Source organism: Rutidosis leptorrhynchoides, chromosome 8, assembly GCF_046630445.1.
Source record: "Rutidosis leptorrhynchoides isolate AG116_Rl617_1_P2 chromosome 8, CSIRO_AGI_Rlap_v1, whole genome shotgun sequence".
Lineage (NCBI taxonomy): Eukaryota > Viridiplantae > Streptophyta > Magnoliopsida > Asterales > Asteraceae > Rutidosis > Rutidosis leptorrhynchoides.
Window position 1 is genome coordinate 26795368 of NC_092340.1, and position 13970 is coordinate 26809337.

The window sequence follows — 13970 nt, forward strand, 5'->3', positions numbered from 1 at the left end:
TTTAAAAGTCAAGTTAGAAGGATTAACTTTTGTTTGCGAAGAAGTTTAGAATTAACTAAACTATGTTCTAGTGATTACAAGTTTAAACCTTCGAATAAGATAGCTTTATATGTATGAATCAAATGATGTTATGAAAATCATTACTACCTTAAGTTCCTTGGATAAACCTACTGGAAAAGAGAAAAATGGATCTAGCTTCAACGGATCCTTGGATGGCTCGTAGTTCTTGAAGCAGAATCATGACACGAAAACAAGTTCAAGTAAGATCATCACTTGAAATAAGATTGTTATAGTTATAGAAATTGAACCAAAGTTTGAATATGATTATTACCTTGTATTAGAATGATAACCTACTATAAGAAACAAAGATTTCTTGAGGTTGGATGATCACCTTACAAGATTGGAAGTGAGCTAGCAAACTTGAAAGTATTCTTGATTTTATGTAACTAGAACTTGTAGAATTTATGAAGAACACTTAGAACTTGAAGATAGAACTTGAGAGAGATCAATTAGATGAAGAAAATTGAAGAATTAAAGTGTTTGTAGGTGTTTTTGGTCATTGGTGTATGGATTAGATATAAAGGATATGTAATTTTGTTTTCATGTAAATAAGTTATGAATGATTACTCATATTTTTGTAATTTTATGAGATATTTCATGCTAGTTGCCAAATGATGGTTCCCACATGTGTTAGGTGACTCACATGGGATGCTAAGAGCTGATCATTGGAGTGTATATACCAATAGTACATACATCTAAAAGCTGTGTATTGTATGAGTACGAATACGGGTGCATACGAGTAGAATTGTTGATGAAACTGAACGAGGATGTAATTGTAAGCATTTTTGTTAAGTAGAAGTATTTTGATAAGTGTATTGAAGTCTTTCAAAAGTGTATAAATACATATTAAAACACTACATGTATATACATTTTAACTGAGTCGTTAAGTCATCGTTAGTCGTTACATGTAAGTGTTGTTTTGAAACCTTTAGGTTAACGATCTTGTTAAATGTTATTAACCCAATGTTTATAATATCAAATGAGATTTTAAATTATTATATTATCATGATATTATCATGTATGAATATCTCTTAATATGATATATATGCATTAAATGTCTTTACAACGATAATCGTTACATATATGTCTCGTTTAAAAATCATTAAGTTAGTAGTCTTGTTTTTACATATGTAGTTCATTGTTAATATACTTAATGATATGTTTACTTATCATAGTATCATGTTAACTATATATATATCCATATATATGTCATCATATAGTTTTTACAAGTTTTAACGTTCGTGAATCACCGGTCAACTTGGGTGGTCAATTGTCTATATGAAACATATTTCAATTAATCAAGTCTTAACAAGTTTGATTGCTTAACATGTTGGAAACATTTAATCATGTAAATATCAATCTCAATTAATATATATAACCATGGAAAAGTTCGGGTCACTACACGCGGCGCGGCACAGCCACCCGTGACGCGGCCTAAGGCACAAAATCCATGTCGAGACTTTTGGCATTATCAAGTGTTTTTCCTTTGTTAGCCCGCGGCGCGGATCAAGGGCCCACGGTGCGGCTTAATACAGGGGGCGCTGAAAAGGTGTCTTTTTCACCCAAAAGGCACATTTCGAACCCCAAACGTTTTGGGGTTGTTCCAGGGCATTTTAACTCCGTTTTTTCATGTTTTTGGACCATTTTAAGTCTAAATACATGAATGAGAACTTCCAAGCAACTAGTGGGTATGAATCAAAGGTTGTGATTCTTCATTAAACCTTTTGACCCATTATAAATACACATTTGGTGTATTTGAAAAAGGTTCCAGATTTCAACCTTTTTACACACACTTTCATTTCATACAATTAGAGAATAATCTCTGCAATAATTTTGATTGTTTTCTTTTAGCCAAGACAACAATCTAGTCTTTGTCTTATCCCAATCGAAACTTCGTGTAACCCGTGGCTAATTGGGTCGAAATATTCGATTAGGAAAGTGTACACACGATTCAAAGATCAATCCGGACTCGGTTCCGTTTCAGGCACGAAGATTACTTACAATCCAAGTTCTTAACATTCTAATCGAATATTTATCACCATGTCCGGTGAAACGGTAAAGGAAATGACTTCAAGGTTTGCAAAATTGGAAAGGTTTGAAGGGGCAGATTTCAGGAGATGGCAAAAGAAGATGAAGTTTCTTTTGACTTCATTGAAGTTGGTGTATGTTTTGTCCACTCCAAGGCCCGTTGAATCAGATGAAGAGACCATGGAAAATGCCCGGTTAAGGAGCAAATGGGACAATGATGACTTGCTGTGTCGTGGCCACATTCTAAATGGTATGTGCGATGTTTTATTTGATGTTTACAATTCGGTTGAATCGGCCAAGGAACTTTGGGATAAATTGGAGGCCAAGTATATGGCCGAGGATGCATCTAGCAAGAAATTCCTTGTTAGTAATTTCAACAATTACAAGATTGTTGATACTAGGCCCATCATGGAACAATTCCATGAGATCCTTAGGATCTTGGGGCAATTTACCCAACACAAAATAATTGTGGATGAAACTTTTACCGTTTCATCCATCATTGATAAATTGCCACCTTCATGGCAAGATTTCAAACACACACTCAAACACAATAAGGAAGAGATGAATTTGAATGAGTTGAGAAGTCACTTGAGAATTGAGGAATCAATTCGGGCACTAGATAGTGGCAAGGGAAAGGGTAAAGAAGTGGGATCTTCTTCAATCAACATGATTGAAGATAAATCTCATGGAAATAAATACAACAAGAAATCTAACAACAAGAAGCGAAAGTCTGAAAACAATAACAATGCGTCCAATAAGAAGGACAAGAAGTCTTGTTAGAGATGTGGCAAACCCGATCACTTTAAGTGGGATTGCAAAGTCAAGATGGTAGAAGGAGCAAGCACATCGGGTGCGGGCCAAGGATCAAAGGATCCTACTCCTAATCAAGGTCAAAATTCTGACTTTGTGACTATTCCAATTAAGAATTATGTTTCGCATATTTCTGATGCATTCTATGTACAGGATGATACAATTGGATGGTGGGTAGATTCGGGTGCAACTTGCCATGCTTGCAAGGATCGTGAATGGTTCAAAAATTTTGTACCGGATAAGGATGTTTTGCACATGGGCAATGAATCTAGTGCTAGTGTTGTTGGTTATTTAAATGTTGTATTGGAGTTTAGCTCCGGAAAATCTATTACTCTCTATAATGTATTGTATGTACCTAACTTACGTAAGAATCTTGTATCTAGTCCCATGTTGAATAAATGTGGGTATAAACAAGTGTTTGAAAGTGACAAATATATATTGTCTAAGTGTGGTGTGTTTGTTGGTTTTGGGTACTATAACAATGGAATGTTCATGCTTAATCTCAAAAATGTTCCTAGGGCCATTAATTCTACTTGCATGATTAGTTCTAGTATTTGTGATTCCGGTTTATGGCATGCTCGTTTAGGTCATGTACATTACAAACGAATGTATGAAATGTCTAAGAATGACTTAATACCAAGTTTTGATAAACATTTAGATAAATGTAAAACTTGTATGCTAACAAAGATCACTAGACAACCTTCTAGAGAAATAAACCGGAAATCATCTTTATTGGAACTAATTCATAGTGATTTATGTGATCTTCATGATACTCCTTCAATGGGTAACAAGAAGTACATGATTACTTTTATAGATGATTCGTCTAGGTATTGCTATGTGTATCTTTTGCATTCTAAAGATGAAGCTTTAGACAAATTTAAAATCTATAAAACTGAAGTAGAATTGCAACTTGATTGTTCAATTAAAATGTTGCGTACCGATTGAGGTGGCGAGTACTATGACCCGGAATATTTTCAATCGATAGGAGTTATTCACCAAACCACGGCTCCTTATACGCCACAACAAAATGGTATAGCCGAAAGGAAGAATAGGACACTTAAAGAGATGGTTAATTCCATGTTGTCTTATTCCGGTTTGAGTGAGGGATTTTGGGGGGAAGCCATGCTAACGGCTTGTTACATCTTGAATAGGGTTCCCAATAAGAATGGGAAGAAGACTCCATATGAACTTTGGTTTAACAAACATCCTAACTTGCATTACTTGCGAGTTTGGGGATGTAGGGCGGTCGTGAGACTTCCGGAACCCAAAAGGAAAACATTGGGTGAAAAGGGTATTGATTGCATCTTTATTGGATATGCCGAGCATTCCAAGGCGTATAGATTCTTTGTCATTGAGCCGAATGACGCCATTTCGGTTAATACCGTGATTGAATCTAGAGATGCAATATTTGATGAATCTAGATTTACATCAATACCTAAACCAAAGGATGTGGTACCTATTGAAAGTACCTCCCAAGGTGCTCAAATGGAAGAAATTCCAAATGAGACTCATGAGCCACGTAGAGGGAGTAGGAAAAGGACTCCTAAATCATATGGTAAGAATTTTCAACTATTCTTAGTTGAAGGAACTAGAGATAATGTCATATCTCAACTTCATTATTGTTACAATATTGAAGAGGATCCGAGGACATATGATGAGGCTATGAGGTCTCGTGACGTTGCCTTTTGGAAAGAGGCAATTCGTGACGAGATAGACTCTATCATGGAAAATAATACATGGGTTCTAGTTGATTTGCCTCCTGGTTGTAAACCTTTGGGCAACAAGTGGATCTTCAAAAGAAAGATGAAAGTTGATGGATCGGTTGACAAGTTTAAAGCACGTTTGGTCATACAAGGCTTTAGGTAAAAGGAGGGTATTGATTACTTTGATACTTATGCTCCGGTTGCGCGTATCACCACCATTAGATTGTTGATTTCGCTTGCGTCAATTCACAATCTTGTTATTCACCAAATGGATGTAAAAACCGCTTTTCTTAACGGTGATTTGGAGGAGGAGGTGTACATGAAACAATCGGAAGGTTTTGTCATGCCGGGACAAGAGACAAAGGTGTGCAAGTTGATTAAGTCTTTGTATGGACTTAAACAAGCACCAAAGCAATGGCATCAAAAGTTTGATGATGTCATTTTGTCTCATGGCTTTATGATCAACCAATCGGATAAGTGTGTGTATAGCAAATTTGACCACAAGGGGAATGGTGTGATTATTTGCTTGTATGTGGATGAGATGTTGATATTTGGTACTAGCCAAAATCAAGTTGATAAGACCAAAGAATTTTTGTCATCTAAGTTTTCGATGAAGGTTATGGGGGTTACGGATGTGATTCTTAGGATAAGGATCATCCGTGGTGATAATGGCATCACAATAACTCAATCTCATTATATTGAGAAGATCCTCAAGAAGTTCAATCCTGAGGATACCTCCCCGGTAAGTACTCCCATTGATCCTACTCTTAAGCTCTTACCCAATACGGGTTCGGCGGTGTATCAACTTAAATACGCAAGTGCTATAGGGTGTCTAATGTATGCAATGACTTGCACTAGACCGGACATTGCCTATGCGGTGGGTAAATTGAGTAGATTTACTAGTAACCCGGGTTCTCACCATTGGCAAGATGTGAATAGAGTATTTAAGTATTTGAAGCGAACCAAGGACTTTGGTATCACGTATACCAGCTTTCCTTCTATCTTAGAAGGTTATTCGGATGCAAGTTGGATAACCAATATGGAAGATCATTCTTCTAATACTGGTTGGATATTCCTACTTGGTGGAGGGGCAATTTCATGGGCTTCCAAAAAGCAAACATGTATCACAAATTCAACAATGGAGTCGGAATTTGTTGCATTGGCTGCGGCGGGTAATGAAGCCGAGTGGTTAAGGAATTTGGTTTATGAGATTCCTTTATGGCCAAAGCCCAATCCTCCTATTGGTATACATAGCGATAGTGCTTCAACGGTGGCTAAGGCTTATAGTCACATGTATAATGGTAAGTCTAGACACTTGGGTGTTAGACATTCCATGGTACGTGAATTAATCACAAATGGAGTGATCTCCATTGATTTTGTGAGATCGGAACAAAATCTAGCGGATCACTTGACCAAGGGACTAGCCAGAGACTCGGTGCACAAGTCGGCTATTGGTGTGGGATTGAAGTCCATCTAAATCTTTCAAAGTGGGATACCCAATTCCCTTCTAGTACAACGCTAGAAGCTTGAATTCAATGAGGAAAGCCTATTTTGAGAAGATTGGAACACATGTTTATCATATAATCCCAAAGGTATGTGTTCGGACCTACAAGATAAAGTAAGGTTGAAGTTTATAACTTCTTAATAGTTCTCTTGATAAATTGCATTGTAGGAGCAAGACTGAAGAGAGCTACCTAAGTGGACATGAAGTTGAGCAGCTTCAAGAAAGCTTTGGACTTAGTTTTCTATATGTTCATGATTGGATTGGGATACATGGCTCCTAATAGTGTCAAGTTTGTATTGTTAGAGATTATGGAACTAGTGTGTATATTATCGACAGGTTTTCAAATGAATTGATGGGTTCAAACTATTAGAGCACCCTGATTTTCGAATTCTTGCACGTGTAATATACTATGTGTAAATTCAATCCATGTGACATTTACATTTATGCATTAGTTTCTAATTGTTGGTATTTTAGTAATCAAGGATCATACTAAAATGGGGGGGATTTGTTGGTGATTTTAGCATGATCCAACATACATTTTAGGGATTGGATTACTAACTTAAAAGTGTCTTTCGAACCATTGATACGTTACACGAATTCGGAGAAGTGTGGAGTGCACGTTCGTAAAACGTGAGGTGGTTTGAGGTTTCCTTTAGACTTGGAAATGTTATTTGGAACATAAGAAATGCGAAACAAGACTTGAAAAGGCCATACGAGTGAAAACCTTGAGTTTGGAAAAATGGAGTGCTGGCCAGGCTTAGCCCGCGGCGCGGCTCAGCCACCCGCGGCGCGGCCTAAGGCACAAAATCCATGTCGAGACTTTTGACATTTTCAAGTGTTTTTCCTTTGTTAGCCCGCGGCGCGGCTCAAGGGCCCGTGGCGCGGCTTAATACAGGGGACGCTGAAAAGGTGTCTTTTTCACCCAAAAGGCACATTTCGAACCCCAAACGTTTTGGAGTTGTTCCAGGGCATTTTAACTCCGTTTTTCATGTTTTTGGACCATTTTAAGTCTAAATACATGAATGAGAACTTCCAAGCAACTAGTGGGTATGAATCAAAGGTTGTGATTCTTCATCAAACCTTTTGACCCATTATAAATACACATTTGGTGTATTTGAAAAAGGTTCCAGATTTCAATCTTTTTACACACACTTTCATTTCATACAATTAGAGGATAATCTCTGCAATAATTTTGATTGTTTTCTTTTAGCCAAGACAACAATCTAGTCTTTGTCTTATCCCAATCGAAACTTCGTGTAACCCGTGGCTAATTGGGTCGAAATATTCGATTAGGAAAGTGTACACACGATTCAAAGATCAATCCGGAGTCGGTTCCGTTTCAGGCACGAAGATTACTTACAATCCAAGTTCTTAACAGAAGATATCCACTGAGTTGGTTGTCCCATAATTGAAGGAAAACAAGATTTGGGAGTGTTGTACCTATGTCGGGTGGAATAGTACCGCTAAGTTGATTCCTAGCTAAGAACAAAGTTGTTAGAGACGAGAGGTTATAAAGGGAACGAGGGATCATTCCATCAAGTTTACACTCTCCAGCCCTAAAAAGTGTTAAACTTTTCAATCTGCCTAAGGTATCGGGAATGTTCCCACCCACAGGATTTGATGTAACTGAGAAATTTCGCATCGATGTGATATTTCCCAAGAAAGATGGGACACCACCTGTCAAGTTATTATCGTTAAGTGCAACAAACATAAGTTTCGAGAGAAAACTAACCTCCTTAGGTATGCTTCCAACTAGCTGGTTTGTACCAAGTAATAGTGTTTCAAGATTGGAACAACGAGACAAGTTAGTTGGAATAAATCCGTTAAATTGGTTTTGCTCAAGAACAAGGACGCGTAGTTTAGATAAACGACCCAGATCTTGTGGGACGGTTCCTTGAAAACTGTTGTTTTTAAGTACAATTTGACGAAAGAAACTAAGGTTTCCCACATGAGGAGACAAAGATCCTTCCAGACCTTGTGAAATCAGTTGTAGAGAAGTCACTCTTCTATGTTGTTTTCCACATGAAACACCACTCCAATCACAAAAAATGCAAGGAAGTGTTCCATGAGATTAAAATCCCATACGGATCTAGTGTGATCATCTTCTTGAACGATAACAACGCCATGTGATCGGTCTCGTTTCCATCATAGGAAGTCGAGATGATGGTGGCAGTCACAAGAAATATAAGAAAACCAGGAACGAGGAAAGTAATAATATGAGAAAAATATAGTAAGCAAGATATTGGTTTCCTTGAGTTCATTTTTGGAACTGATCAAAATAATTCATTTGTATTAGCATCCCAGTTTATTGCTTTAATATAGATAGATAGATAGATATATTAACGGTGTATGGCAATGGAATACAAGGATTCATGCACAAATTTTTTTTTTTTTAACAACAAACAGACACTCATTTATTTACCACAAGACTCGAAATCACAACCTCATATACAAATTGACGGAGGACACTAGTTAATTAAACGTCTTAGTTAATTTACTTAAATAATAAAAAGGTTTTAGTAAGAAACAAATAAAAATAAAAAAAATTATTAGCGGATGCTACATCATACTGAGATCATCATGACGTCAACCGATTAGTATATATAATTATAATAGTAATGATATTAATATCTATACATCTATCTATACATTATTATAAAGTGCGTGCTAAAAATTCTGCGTGTCAATTTCTTAATTAATCTGAATTGAATTTGCACACGTGTCAATTTTTCAATTAAAATGAATTAAATTTGTACACGTAAAATGTATTAAATAATACTGAGTATTTCTCAATTAAATTTTTATATAGGTTGAAATTTAGCTACCATATTTACCATTGAATTCAAAGATATTTATAAATTCTTATACAATTACACATACGTTTAATAATAGAATAATAAATAATAATTAAATCTTTGAAATCTATTATCACAAAAAATCAAATTTTATCCAACCAATATTGAACATTATCACAAATTACATTTTGAAGTATGTTTAATTAAATATGTGGAGTATGAGTTTTATTATTAAACGTAGTAACATTCATAACCATATAAATATATAATAGATTGACTCCCCAATATATTTAAATCTAATATATTGATTTTAAGTTTTAATTATTATTCATTAAATTTAATATATTAATAATTAAAGGCTGTCATATTTATATTTTTAAATAAAAAAATCTGTCACATAAACGAGCTCATAATATGTGCGTTAGTATTCAATACTAATGTTTTCGATACAAATATTGTTAGTAATAAACAGTTTTTTTTTATTGTTAATTGTATTATACATTTGATAAATATCAATACTAATGTTATCGAATATCAATGTATACATCTGTCGTGCAATGCAGAAGCTCATATTAGTATTCAATACTAATGAATTGTTATACAAATATTATTAATAACAAGTGATTTTGCATTGTAATGATATTATAGATTTGATAAAATTAATACCAATGTTATCGAATACTTCCTCTGTCCCAAAAAACTGTCACATTTGATTTTTCAAAATCTTTTTCTTTCAACTTTCCCTTTCAATTATTTTGTTTGTATTATAAAATACTTCATAAAAGTTATACCAATGAAAATTTATTTAAAACTCAATCCATTCATATAATTTTCATTAAATATTATATCATACAAATAAAATTATTTAAGGTCAAGATAAAGATTAATCTCAAAAGTCAAAATGAGACAGTTTTTCTTCTGAAACGAAGGGAGTACAAATTGAATTAGTATATTAATATGTTAACAGAGTGGAAATAGTCAATCAATTAGTATAATTTAGTAATTATTATTAATTAATCAATCATCAATCTTATATACTAAACCTCCCCTCAAATTTGGTCGTTTCAGTTTTACCGAGTTGTCGTATTGAGTTTGCGTTCACACTACCAATGGTCCTCCAACTATCGCACAAATTACACAACAACCCCTCAACTTTACACTTTTTCAGGGGTAAAAAACGTAAATTTATAATTTAATTAAAATAAAAAAACCTTACTCCACCCGAATTTATAACGGGTCCTATCTTCTCGCTCGGTGCGAGTTAAATTTTTCCGAGGCCACCGTTCAACTCGAAAAAATCTCACGAACCCAACGGGACTAAACCTCCCCCCAAATTTGGTCGTTTCAATTTTACCGAGTTGTCGTATTGAGTTTGCGTTCACACTAAACTCAATATACTAAACCTCCCCCCAAATTTGGTCGTTTCAGTTTTACCGAGTTGTCGTATTGAGTTTGCGTTCACACTACAAATGGTCCTCCAACTATCGCACAAATTACACAACAACCCCTCAACTTTACACTTTTTCAGGGGTAAAAAACGTAAATTTATAATTTAATTAAAATAAAAAAACCTTACTCCACCCGAATTTATAACGGGTCCTATCTTCTCGCTCGGTGCGAGTTAAATTTTTCCGAGGCCACCGTTCAACTCGAAAAAATCTCACGAACCCAACGGGACTAACTATATGCAAAACGGACATCGTTAAAAAAACACTAAATAACGGGCCCTATATTCACGCTCGGTGCGAGTTAAATTTTTCCGAGACCACCGTTCAACTCGAAATAATTTTACGAACACAACGCGACTAACTATACGCGAAACGGACATCGTTAAAAAAAATAAATATTTCGGGTTATATTACATACATATATATACATATACAAAACGACTAACTATACGCGAAACGGACATCGTATATCCAAATTGGACCGCGCGTCGAATACAACCGCAGCAACGCGCGGTCGGATTTTTTCTAGTTAGTAATAAAGTATTAATAGACTGGAAATAGTCAAACGATTCACATATGCTGACTTATTTTTCCACATAATGTTATACACTTGAAGGTGACAATTAAGTATACAAACAAATCCTGTTACGCATTCTTAGCCTTAAAATATGTATCGCAAGGCTTTAAGAAAACAACTACTACTATTAACACTTTAATACTACATTTTATTAGAAAATGTGTCTTTAAGTTTAGTAAAAAAAAAAATGCAAGAACAAGTCTTTTTATCAACTTAACATCAATGTTAGGTTTCCTGTAATGCATCTTGTTCTTATTCCTTAGTTGTTTGATTTTAGTGGTGTTGTTGATAACGTGTTATTTTTTTGACAGCTGTTAGGATCACCCACGGGGGACTTAACCACCTACGCGTTCATCTACTACACAGTTATATCCGCCCCCAACTGCGTGTCCAGGAGAAAACCCGCCGCACCAATCTCATACGGGGCATGGACGGTAAAACCCCACTCCCCTAACCCCCCCCCCCCCCCCCCCCCCCCGCGCGCGCGATGTGAGAAATGTGCCATGGTGGAACTTCATGGCAGGGATGAAATTGTTGATTAATATGTAGCCAACGGGGGTCGAATCCCCCCCCCCCCCCCCACCCACCCACAAAGGCAGGGATGAATTTCTTGGGTTTTTATCAAAACGCTCATTTTCAAACGAACTATAATAATTCTCCTTCAAAAAAAGAAAATTGCTAAAATGTCATCGCAAGTCGCAAGGTGGCTTGCAAGCCTTGCGACTTGGACCTTGCGACGTGCTTCATTTTTTGAGGAAATTTTGTAAACTTCGACACGTCACTACTACAAAAAAGAGAATAGGAACCCCTAAAAGAAACCTGTTTTTAGACGAGCATGAAAAAACCGGTTCCTTAAATGAATTGAAACCTCTTTTTTGAGGTGGATGAAAAAACAGGTTTCTATTCCTTACAATAGGAACCTCTTTTTAGAAGAAACCGGTTTCCTTCTTTTGAGACCTGTTTTTTTGTAAAACCTCTCTCGATGCTCTTTCTTTTGGAACCTCTTTTTTTTGTAAAACCTCTCTCGATGCATATTTTCATTTGAGCGGGAAACGAAAATTATAATTTTAAGTCATATATTACAAATATTTGGATGAAAAACTTAAACCTTCATTTTACCCTCCCTTTCTTCCGTCTACATACTTTCATTTCTCCACTAACAAATTGATCATTTGTAATTTTTTTAAAGAGCTCTCCCAGTCTTACTTCTTGTTCCTTTTCCTTTTTCTCATTAAAATTATTTCTTAGTTTGCAATTTGTATGAAACAACACTTTGGTTACATACTTATTTTGTTTTGATTATTTGTGCAGGAATATTACATCATCATTCATCATACTTGAAGTGTATTTAGCTAATCAAGCCACCGAACTAGAAAAGTGTTCGTTCAAATGAATGAGCTGGATGTTCAAGAAAGAGTATACAATTGTTAGTATATAGCAGTAGTAGTTTGGTAGTTACGAATTCATGTTATTCAAATTAGTGAATTGATTTTATTAAGAAATTGATTCTGACTATTTTGTATATGTAGAAAATTGTTTGTATATACATGAAACATAACCATTCGAGTTCAATATTATTTATTAGTTCTCTACTAATGTTAGTCACTTGCTTTTAGATGATATAGAAATCAGATTTTGCTACATACAGTGGCATTTTGGAAATGAATTTATTTATTTTAAAAAAACCACATAGAAACCGGTTTCTTTAAAAAAAGAGGTCTCAATAGTTAAGCAAAGAAACCTGTTTTTACATAAAAACCGGTTTCTAAGGAGCCTGTTTTAAAACCGGTTCTCCACTTTTGGAACCCCCACTGATAGAAACCTGTTTTAAAAGAGGTTCCAAAGGCTCTAAAAAGAGGTTCCAAAGGGCATTTTTTGTAGTAGTGCTTCATATCTTTTGACTCGTAGCTTCGATTTAGGCACCGTTCTTTAAAATCGTGTATTTGTTTAGAGATCTATCCGTTAGCAAACGCCGAAGGCGATTTGTCTATAAAAATTTCAAATTCGGCCTCAGAGGCCTTCAATTATGACGTTTTTGTTGTTTTTTTAACTTTAAAACGCATTTTGACCGTTCATAAGTTGCTATAGACATTCTATATTGTGATTCGTTTAATTCACCACCATTATTGACTAAAGCTATAAGAAACCCCTCAATCAATTTGAACTACATAACACAAATCGAAAAATCATACACTTGTACACAAATATCACTACTCGTAATACGCAGTCATTTTCTAAATAAAAATTGGACTTGGCTTTAATAAACACATCTAGATCTCTAAAAGTTACACATGTTCAAAAAACGGTGCCTAATACGAGTTACATATTAGAAGTTATCGTGATTTGAAAATTATCGATCCCGCTCGATCGAGCCCAGTTGCAAGGTCGCAGGACCACCTTGTGACCCGGCGATTGCACGGTCGCATGACCAAGTCGCAAGGTACCTTGCTACTTGCGAAGACATTTTGGCAATTTTTTTTAAGGTGAATCGTTATAGTTCGTTGATAAATGAGCGTTATGATCAATAGTCCCTTAATTTCCACCGTTTTCGGCTGAAATTTTTCTTAATTTAGGGCTGATTTTTGTGCAGTTCATGTTTATGTGTAGATATTTCCACTGTTTTGGGCACATTTTGCCACTTTTTTGAGCATATTTGTATTATGAATCATGATTATTGCTATACTTAAGTTAATGCAAGTACGTTTATTTTGCTTATATAATTGTGCTTTTTTTTGTTGGTTACGTTTTCTTGTTTGTTTTAATATATACTTAGTAGTTTATTTTTCCCCCGACACCACACATTTCTGAATCCGCTACTGTAACCACTACGTATCCAATTTTCAACAAAACAAGTTTTTACAATAAGTTTTATACACACTTTTAAATGACTTTTTATATTAAGATTTTTTATATAATTAAGTCCATTAACTCCCAATCAAACATGGACTAAACTCTCTCATTTTTTTAATTTTTGTTTTAATGACTTTTTCATATTAAGTTTCTATTGTTGATAATTTTATAAGTCTTGATTTTGCCAAATACCAA

The 13970-nt window shown here is 35.1% G+C and overlaps 1 pseudogene; it reads right to left on the reverse strand.

Annotated features, from left to right (window-relative positions):
* LOC139863247 (uncharacterized) overlaps nucleotides 1-8366 on the reverse strand; it is a 47054-nt pseudogene extending 38688 nt beyond the window's left edge.
* Nucleotides 8367-13970: the final 5604 nt, after the last annotated feature.